Source organism: Anas acuta, chromosome 2, assembly GCF_963932015.1.
Source record: "Anas acuta chromosome 2, bAnaAcu1.1, whole genome shotgun sequence".
Lineage (NCBI taxonomy): Eukaryota > Metazoa > Chordata > Aves > Anseriformes > Anatidae > Anas > Anas acuta.
The window spans coordinates 70,666,246-70,675,810 of NC_088980.1; the positions used below are offsets into that span (position 1 = coordinate 70,666,246).

At 39.8% G+C, this 9,565-nt stretch overlaps 1 long non-coding RNA gene across 1 annotated transcript; it reads left to right on the top strand.

Annotated features, from left to right (window-relative positions):
* The first annotated feature begins 1,178 nt into the window (after nucleotides 1-1,178).
* On the top strand, nucleotides 1,179-7,836 carry LOC137851733 (uncharacterized). Its single transcript, XR_011093407.1, has 3 exons — nucleotides 1,179-1,274; nucleotides 2,282-2,447; nucleotides 6,930-7,836. It is a non-coding gene; the product is annotated as an uncharacterized lncRNA (long non-coding RNA).
* The last annotated feature ends 1,729 nt before the right edge of the window (nucleotides 7,837-9,565 follow it).

Below are 9,565 nucleotides of genomic sequence, written 5' to 3' on the forward strand. Positions count from 1 at the left end.
GAGAAAGGACAGTGATGAACACAGGTGATAAACAAGCAGGGAACTGAAGCAATGACACACATGCCTCCAGTTATTCCTTAGGAAGCAATCTGCAAAAGAAGAATATCTTCAAGATAGGAGACTGTCACATTAATTTCAATGCTCTTTTTAACTTCAAATTATTCTTATTTTAACTTTTCTTCTAAGGATTTAGCTCATCTTGGAAACTTTCATTGTTCTGGAGCTGTAGATTTACTTTTTTTTTTTTTTTTTTTTTTTTTTTTGTCACGGATGGTCTGTTATTCTGCATAAACAAAAGATAATTACTTCCTACATGATTCCTTAAAGATGTATGTTCATACCTAATCTAGTACTGTTAGCAGTCTTTCGCATGCAATTACATTAAATGAAATGTTGTATTTCATTTGCAGCTGAAGATTCAAGTCAGACTAGCTTTTCTGTCTTAAAATTACAATGTGTTTTAACAAACCTTTTATATGCTATCCTGAGAGTAATTAGGGCATCAGCTAATACATCAAATAAAGGAGGGGGAAAAAAAAAGTTTAACTTCTACTTAGATCCTACTGGGGTATTGTTTTTTAGGTGAAGAAACACTCAAAGTGAAAGCCAACCCTGGCTTTTTTCAAGGTCAATTTTATTCTATTTTTTTGGTCATGCCCTGCCATCTGTAGAGCTAGTGAGTCAACTAAGAAAAAGCTCTTTAAAGCACGCCAGAAAACTTCTGGCCAGGAAAATGTAAGTAGACTTTTGACTAACAAAAATACTGAACACTTGGTCTGTGCGATGCATCCCTGTAATGACGGGTTCATCATAGTCCAGTAGGGCTGCTTTCATTGATAATGAAAGTTCATGGGCAAACACTAAGAGACTATTTATAGTTTTACTTGTCCAAATATGACGTAGTTCAGTTCTAGTCCCAACCCTTCTGAAATCATCTTTGTTGAAGACAGGTATGTGTGCCGAAGTTCTTTTGGCCTATAGTCAAATGTAGCTCACACCATTGCAAGAGATAAGAATTGCAAACTTTGTGTGTGTGTATGGAATCTGGCGTGTGTTTAATGTTAATAAAAATGGTCTGACTACTGCCTATTAGATCAAGATGCCCTTTTGGGGGTAGGAAGGGCTATTTTCAAAGCAGTTCATTTTCTCACAAAGGATGTGATCATACAAGGGACTACTAACGGTGTGCTACCATTCACCTTTCAGGTGGCATTGTAGTTTTGGGCCTGGCATGTTGACTAAGCAAAATGATGCATAGCAGGGAAATCAACCATGTAGGTATTTCTTGGTAATCATTATTATTTAATATGCTTCTCTACCTTGTACGCTGCTTACATTCCGCAGTGCGGGGACTTGTATAGCTATGAAATCTTGCACGGACTGAATTTGAATTATTTTTACTTTTCTCAAAGGCAGTATCTTTTCTAACAGATGTTTGAAATGTTATTTTAGACTTGTTGGAGACATACTGGCTAGCTGCCAATTCACTGAGAAGCTATAGCTGTCCATTCAGTCTGCTCCTGAAGTGCATATAGCAAAAGCTTTGCTTGGGTGGGAAGATAGTGTTGATGAACAGTAACAGTTTATATTCAGGCATGCTTGTGTTAACATTCAAGAATGATTGTCGGAATACCTTTTACAGAAAAAGTCTGTCTAGATACTAGTTCTAAAAACTAAGCTTTTTTTTTTTTAATTTTGACTTCATAGTTGTTAGAGACTTATTTCAGAAGTGGTTGGGAGAACAATGTGAGAAGAACTGTAGAATTTCTAAAACTGAAAATGCTTTGTGTTTTTTAAATAGAAACTTAGCCATCTGAATCTTCTCTTTGCATTTTGTTTTACAATGGTGTAGTGTCTCAAGATATACCAAAAAGGCTGTTGGTTTAAACATAGAAATGACAAGTTCATCGTGCCATATTGATTTACCTTAATTTCTTATGTAACTTTTCACACAGTTGCACAGGAGCTACTTCTTAAATCTACAGAGCTTATTTAGTGACAATGAGTCAGTAATTGTGATGCTACTTAGTGTAGTACTGTTGTTGTTCAGCAATGCATTGTGTTGAAATAATGAGGCTTGAATTTTAGATAGTAATACATTTAATGCCAGGCTCAGTATAAAGTGAACTGAAAACTTGAAGTTTTTTGAATAAATGACAGGTGGTGCCAAATAAATCAGTTCCCCAAGACATGATATTCATACTGTTCTTCCTATATAAAGTCATAACCTTTTCTGCTCTACAGATGCAAAGATCTGACTTTTTTTTTTTTTTTTTTCCAGAAATGCACCCCAGCAGGTACATTGAGTACTGAGCCACCACAGGTATAAGCAGTGTTCATACAAGTGTGAGAGCTCTCAACAGACAGCTGTGAAAGTAAATGGGAGCTGTGTGAAAGCACTTGAGAGGGAGCAGGAACAAAACAAGCACTGGGCAGAGGAGCTGCAGGTAGGAGGTAAACACAGTATAGTGTTCCTGTGTATAAGAGGAGCAATGCCTGGCTCTCATCAAGATTCTTGTTCTCACAAATAAGTGCTATTACCAATGTGAGTAAGCTAAAAAGACCTATTTCTTTTCCAGTCTTTACGGCAACAGCCTGAAGCATGGTTTAAGCAGAATAATTTTACGGTTTCTCTGGAACACATTATAGTCTGGATATAAATTCAGTACTGGCTGAGTTACCTTATAGGGGAAAATGGTGTCCAGTAGGACAGGTTGTGAACTGACGAATGACATCACCCTGAGCAATTAGACTAGCTGCACAGCTGTGCTGATGTCATGCTGCTAACTGCTTTTAAGTTTATGGCTATGATATTACCGTTGGTGTAACGATAACAAGAGAGACCACAGGAGGTGGCTATAGGTTTTTCAGATGAAAATATGAGAGAAGACAGTCAGGTATAGATGCTTATAATAGCACTAGCTGCATGAGCTTTCTAAGGAGCACGTTGATAATTCCCTTCCCTTCTATCTGATGTTTCTTGTGAAAATTTGTTGCTATTTTGATAGTAAGAATTATGAGTGCCTGCCCTATTTAACCATCTCGAAAGCACTGAAGTACCTAAGGTCTAGCTCCTGGTACATGGCTCAGTTGCTTTCTTATACAGAAGCTGACAGAGGGCAAGTAATGCAGTGAAAGAGCTGAGTGGGTGTGCTCATTACCTTGCCTGGTTTATGGAGCTGGGCATCTTATGCTAGGAAGAGGGAAGGCTGGGCTTTTGTGCGCATGGGCTGTTGTGCACACAGCTGTGCTGGAGCAGTTGTTGAAGTGAGGCTGAAGTGACACGAATGAGACCTGCTAGGACCATGGCTCAAGTGAGCACATACTTCAGCAGAACAAGTCCTGTTTTCAGCAGGTTATGAATTCAGGAAGAGCCATGCTGTAGGTTATTACTTGGAATATAACCTATTGCAGAAGTGTGGAGGTTTAATTTCGCATACTAGGTGTCACCTGAATGTTAATAAAACTGCTGTCTGCATTCCTCATATTCAGTGTTTCCTGCAGCAGTTTAGCACTGGCGGCTGAGTTCTGCCTCTTGGCTCCTCAGTGAATGCGTCAGTGTAGGAACCTCCTGAGAGCAAGGGAGAAACTCTTTGCTCAGTTTTTGAGACAAGGATGTGTCTAGTGGGTCACTTTACAGATGGTCTTTTTAATGTAAGAATTCATTTTTTCTTTTTAGGGGCTAATTAGTCAACTTTTGGACTGGGGCTTTTGTACAGTGCTTCAGCTTTTCTGGAGACAAATTTAAAGAAATAACTGAATGCAGAAATAACAATGTTATTGGTAATATTCTCCCCAAATGAGGATGTCTTGACATGCTTAATAAGCTTCTTACCCTGCCTTTCTTTCCCCAAAGAAATAAACTGTCAATAACATTAACCATGTCTGAGATGTTTTGAGAAGGCAGAGGGAACCTCTCTGCTATGCGAGAGAGCACGTTGCTTGCTGAGTACAATGAGCACTGAGTGGGACCATTCGGTGTGAACTGTATATACTTCATGAGATAATGGCTGCACGTGTTGTCTCAAGCACAGAAACTGCAGGAGCGCCTCTGGGAAAGTCGATTGCCTCCAGTCCATCATTACGTGGGAAAATTTGGACTATTTTGGCAGGAGGGAGGGTGAAACTGATTTCCTTGGGAAAACCTAAAGAAAAAAAAAACAACACAGGTTTTCAATGGGAAAACCTACAGAAAACAAATATTATATTTTTTCCCCATATATTGGCCACATTATAATGGGGTTCCCTTAAGAAGGGGATGAATCATAAATCCAGCATTATCATGGGAGTATCACATCTAGATTTACCTTATAGGAACATCAAGAGTTTCAGGACCATCTTCTGATGACCTTTGTTGGTAGAGCTTTTTGACTTGATGTGGTGTCAGCTCCTAATTCCCATGGGTTTCTGAGGGCTGGAAACCCTGAGAATGGGTGATGTCCTCACATGGTTACAGTAGCCCCAGAGGAGTTCCCATGAGCAGGGCTGACCCATGCAGTCAAGAAGCCTTTCCTTGGCACCTCAAAGAAAGAGGGAGATGACTTTTGGAGGCATTTTCTGTGGTTTACTTGAGAACCATTTAAGCTGTGCCGAATTACAGTTGTGTTTGGAAGGGGAGCTGCCTCTTCTGATCATTGCTCATGTACGGTAATGCTGCGGCTGGTGGTGCTGGGTGAGGAAAACCTGGGCAGAGTTGACTAGCCAGCCAGGCTATCATTTCTGTGCTAGTGTTTTTTTAAGAATCTCATGTTCTCCCAGCCCCATAAAAAGAGCTTAAATGTTGCAAGATGATGTTGCGTAAAGTAGTATTTCAGCAAGGGAACAGCTGATGCACTAACAGAACTCTGCACTCATCCTGGCTCATGGGAGAAACTATTACAAATGTTAATAATAATAATAAAAATAAAATGGAAACATCATAAATGCAAGTTTGGCAACATGTGCCAGCGGTGTTGGGAAACCTGGCTGGTTTGAGAGAGCAGGCAGCTGCTGGTGTCTCCTCCTGTATTTATTTCAGAACTCTGCTTCGCGATGTAAAGCATTGGTTCACAGTAAGATTCAAAGGTAGGTTGGAAAGAGTCTGAAGAAAAGAGTCTGATATGAATCGTGATCTTTAAAAGTGATTGCAGTGGCAGGGTTTAAACCACTGGCAGTGTTGGTAGTTGCTTTGCAGAGATGGATGCCATGAGCAATTTGCAACAGCGAAGCATCTTCTGTGACACTGAGTGATGCTCGACTTGGCTCTTGGCACCACAGAGCTGAAGTGAAACTGCTGATTTTTATGATGAATGTGGAAACAGATGGCTAGGTGAAGAAACAACACTGAAGCTTGCAGTCATTGGTTACACAAGATGCAAATACCTAGCATGTGTGTGCTCCTAATGAAAGCTGCAAAGGAATTGGTATACATTTGGTCCTTTCTGCAACCTTTTGTATGTGCAGATTGTGTGACAAGATAAGTTAACTATACTTGCTGTTTTGGTATGGCGTTGAGGAGGTAAAAGATTTTTATTTTCAACAAAGGTAAAAAGATCAAGTGGGAAACCCTTCTAGAGACAGCCAAAGCTTTAGAAACCTTGTGAATGTTGCAGGTGATACTTAAACAAAACAAAACAAAACACCAAAGCCTGTAGCATTAGATAAACTGCTGACAGTAAAATTCTGTTATCTGATTAAGTGGTGGTAATGATATAACACTGGAATAAGTGATAGGAGTGATTAGTTAGTATTTTTTGCTGTGATTATTAACATGCATATTGTCTATTAAAACTGGAAACAATGAGACTATGAGGTATACTGCTTAGAAACCTCTCGTCTAACGTTTGCCAGAATGCGGCAAGTAGAATCATACAGTAATTCATTTCTCTGAAACAAAGGACAAAAGTTCATGATCTTGGCCTACAAGGTAACCCTATGTCTGAAATTTTCCATATGTGTAGATATTTCATCTGCCAGGCTCAAAGCAGATGTTTGGAAAAGAAGTGTGCAAGCTGTTCCTGCGGGTGATTCGTTAAGTTGACTGCAGCTAGTTTGCAATCTGAAAGGTTAGTCTTAAGGAGGTAAAGTTAAAAAGCTAATGGCAACTGAATTGATGCCCTTCAAGTTTATCTTATAAACTAATGAATAGTATTCCGGTATTCCCTGTAAGTTTCAGAAATTAAAGAGGTGATGAAAACTCTTTTCATATATTCATAAATATTTATGTTTGCAGTATTGAAAGGTATTTTTTGCCTGGGATCTTTCATGCATGAAGAATACAGTTATTTTGGGGATATTTTGGAATAAAAAAAAAAAATGCCCCTGGCATTAAGATGTATCCAAATACAAAACTATTGAGGAAAAAAAACTCTTGAGGAAAAAAAAAAATTATAGTGTAGGGAGTATTGTGCAAAATGGGTAACAGGTGTGAATCCCAGTGGTACTTGTCAGCTGTTTAATGAAAAGAATGGTTCTTGGAGAAGGATTGTAGGTATTACTTTAATTCTTACTATACATAGCCTTATTTCATCTGCCTTGATTGCATGAAAATATCTTAAAAACCAAACTTGCTATAAATGCCTTCTCTTCTCTATGCTAAAAAGTCCCAGCTCTTTCATCTTCTCTTCATGTGTCAGATGCTTCAATCCCTTAATCAACTGTGTCACCCTTTATCAGGCTTATTCCAACATATCCATGTTTCTTGCAGGGGGGAGCCCAGACTTCAGCACTGTAGAAATAACCTTTAACCAGTGCTGAGCAGAGGGGAAAGACCTGTCTCCCAAACCTATTGGCACCACTTGTCCTAATTTATCCAGGATAACGCAGCCCACTCGCTGCTTTCTTCTGGTGCTCTTGAGTTGCTCAGGTTTATCTGGCTTGGCTGCTGTCTTGAACAGAAACCTCAGCCCCCCGTTGGCTATGAGGACACTGGTTCTGTTCTGTAATTGCAGATCCTGAGGTGGAGCAGAAACGTTCCTCACGGTTCCAGAAGTCACAAACTAACTTCCAGCCTGTACCATCCTGGGAGTGTCTGCTTCCCAGGCACAGGCTCTGCTTGACCCTTCCTCAAGAAAGTTGTTTGTTTGGACATTAAAAGCTGCAATCTTGGAGGAGATACGGTTAATTTCTCATCTCTGATGCTGTGCAGTCTGCTGACCTCCTCCTGCAGCCCCTTAGCTTGGTGGAGCAGCTCCTCAATGACCACACATCTCCTGTGGGCTGGAAGGTGATCTCCCACAGCTTCTTCCTCAGCAAGAGGCTCCAGGCACCCCCAGCAGCCCCAGACCTGCAGCGCTGCCTCCAGCACTGAATAACTAGGGTTATTCAGCAGAAACTTGCTTTTCAGGTACATGTTAGTACTTTATGTTTGGATGCTTGACTTACTGCAAAAAAATACGACTTCAGAGTGCCAAAATCTGCCTAGGCATTCAGCAGGAAAGAAGTCAAAGAAAAAACTTGCCAGGGAGAACATGGCAACATTTGTGAGCCTGGAGTGCAGTGAACCTAAAAAATAATGGGAGGATGATTAACAGACAAGCTGCTAGCTATTGCATAGATCATCATGCAAATGGTTTTCCGGTATTACCAGCTGGATATTGCTGCAGTGGGCAGGCTGCAACAGAGTCCTTGAGTTCGGCTATTTCTGTGGGGATTTGGAGATATTTGTATAAATGTACACAATTACCGGTTCAGAGTTTACCTGCAGCAGGAGTGATTCTAGAGGTTGTAACCTTCTACATGCCAAATGTGGGAATAAATTTCTGTTCTATTTTAGCGTGCTCTGTACCCACTTAACTACTGTTCTCCATTCCACTTTTGCTCTTATACACTGCCGTTAGCCAGTGATTTCAGCTTTATAACTACTGGATATAAAGGATAGCTTTTTTTTTTTTTTTTTTTTTTTTTTTTTTTTTTTTTTTGCGTTGGCTAGCAATATATCAGTGTTGCACAGTTGTTTTTTAGCCAAACTACCTGTTTAAAGGAAGCCCAAATTACAGGTAATGTTCAGTCAGTTGACCAGTTCAAGGTTGTAAGTTCTGTCTGATGGGGAAGGTAAATCTTAGCAGAAAAGCATGTAATATACCTATATTACATAAGAGGCTTTCTGAGTATTATTATTTTAGATGTCTTCTCTTTTATGCCTGTGGAATAGAGTAGTTCAGTTGGAAGGGACCTTCAAAGATTATCTAGCCCAACTGACTGACCACTTCAGGGCTGACCAAAAGTTAAAGCACATTATTGAGGGCATTGTCCAAATGCCTCTTTAACACTGACAGGCATGGGGCATCAACCACCTCACCAGGAAGCCTCATTCAAGGTGAGGCTGCGCCAATGCTAAATACAGCAGGAGAATCACCTCTTTTGACCGGCTGGCTGTGCTGTGTTTAATGCACCCCAAATGTAGCACAGAAAGGAACTCCATGTATCTATTGCAGTTGTCTGGTGTTGTGGAATATTTACCGTGTGTTGTTCAGGCCAGAGAACCTAAAAAGTCCTTTTATGCCTAGAACAGGAAGCTACTTTTCTGTAGCAGTATTGTGGCTGGAAGAAGCGTGAGCTTAGCACAAGAATCGGGGCTTTCAGAAGAATCTAAGGTGTCCTAGATCTGAGAGGTAGTTACAGCATTATTGTATGAGGATAATGGTCCTGTGTCAGTACATTGCTAATACATTGCTATGTTAGGATAATTCAATGTGGAAAGGACATCAGGAACTCATCTAGTCTAGCCCCCTGCTCTATGGGGAATGAGGCAGGAAATCAAAGCTGCAGATAGAATGGTATAGGAGTTCAAAAGCAATACTTGAAATTTGGGCAAAATACAGGGTTATTCAGAGAAAACTTGTGTTCCTTAAACATGAACTGTTTACTTTCTGTGTATGCATGTTGTGTGCACTTGCTTTATATGTGAAAGCAAATTTTTTATCTGTGTAGTATCCATGGCAGCTTGATTATAGAAGAGGTTTTATGATGAAGATGGAAAGAGACCTCTCTAACTTGCATGGACACTTCCATAAAAGAACCCAGAACTTAGGCCATGGGATGGTTTCTCTCCTCTCCTTTGTTATTGGCAACTGGAGTGACTGTGGTGGTGTTTTTTTTGTTTTGTTTTGTTTTTTCTTGGTACTCTTATTTTTTGTTTAATTGGAAAGCACTCTCAGTTTTAGTTGCTGAAACCAATTTATTGCACTCCTGCTACAAAAATACCTTCAATAAGGGAAAGCTTCAGAAAGGACTGAGAAACTGGCTGAAAAATCCATTTTTAAGTCAAATTCGTTTGCTGAAAAAAAGTTGAGAAAACTATATTTCCTGACCAACCTTATTACATATCCCAAAAGCTTTGTATGTTGAAGGAGGGAAGAGAGTAATTCTAACAAAACATTCATCTTAGTACTTGCTTCTGCCTGACACTTGCAGCTTCTCTGAAGTGTTCAACTTACTCACGAATCACGGCTACTTTTTTTTTTTCCCTTAACATCTTGTTTCTTACCTTTTTAGGGAACAGTGCCTTATATATAAAAAACCTAGACAAAAATCTGCATGTAGAAACTGAATGCAGATAGCATGGGGAGCTGTGCATTTTGTTGTG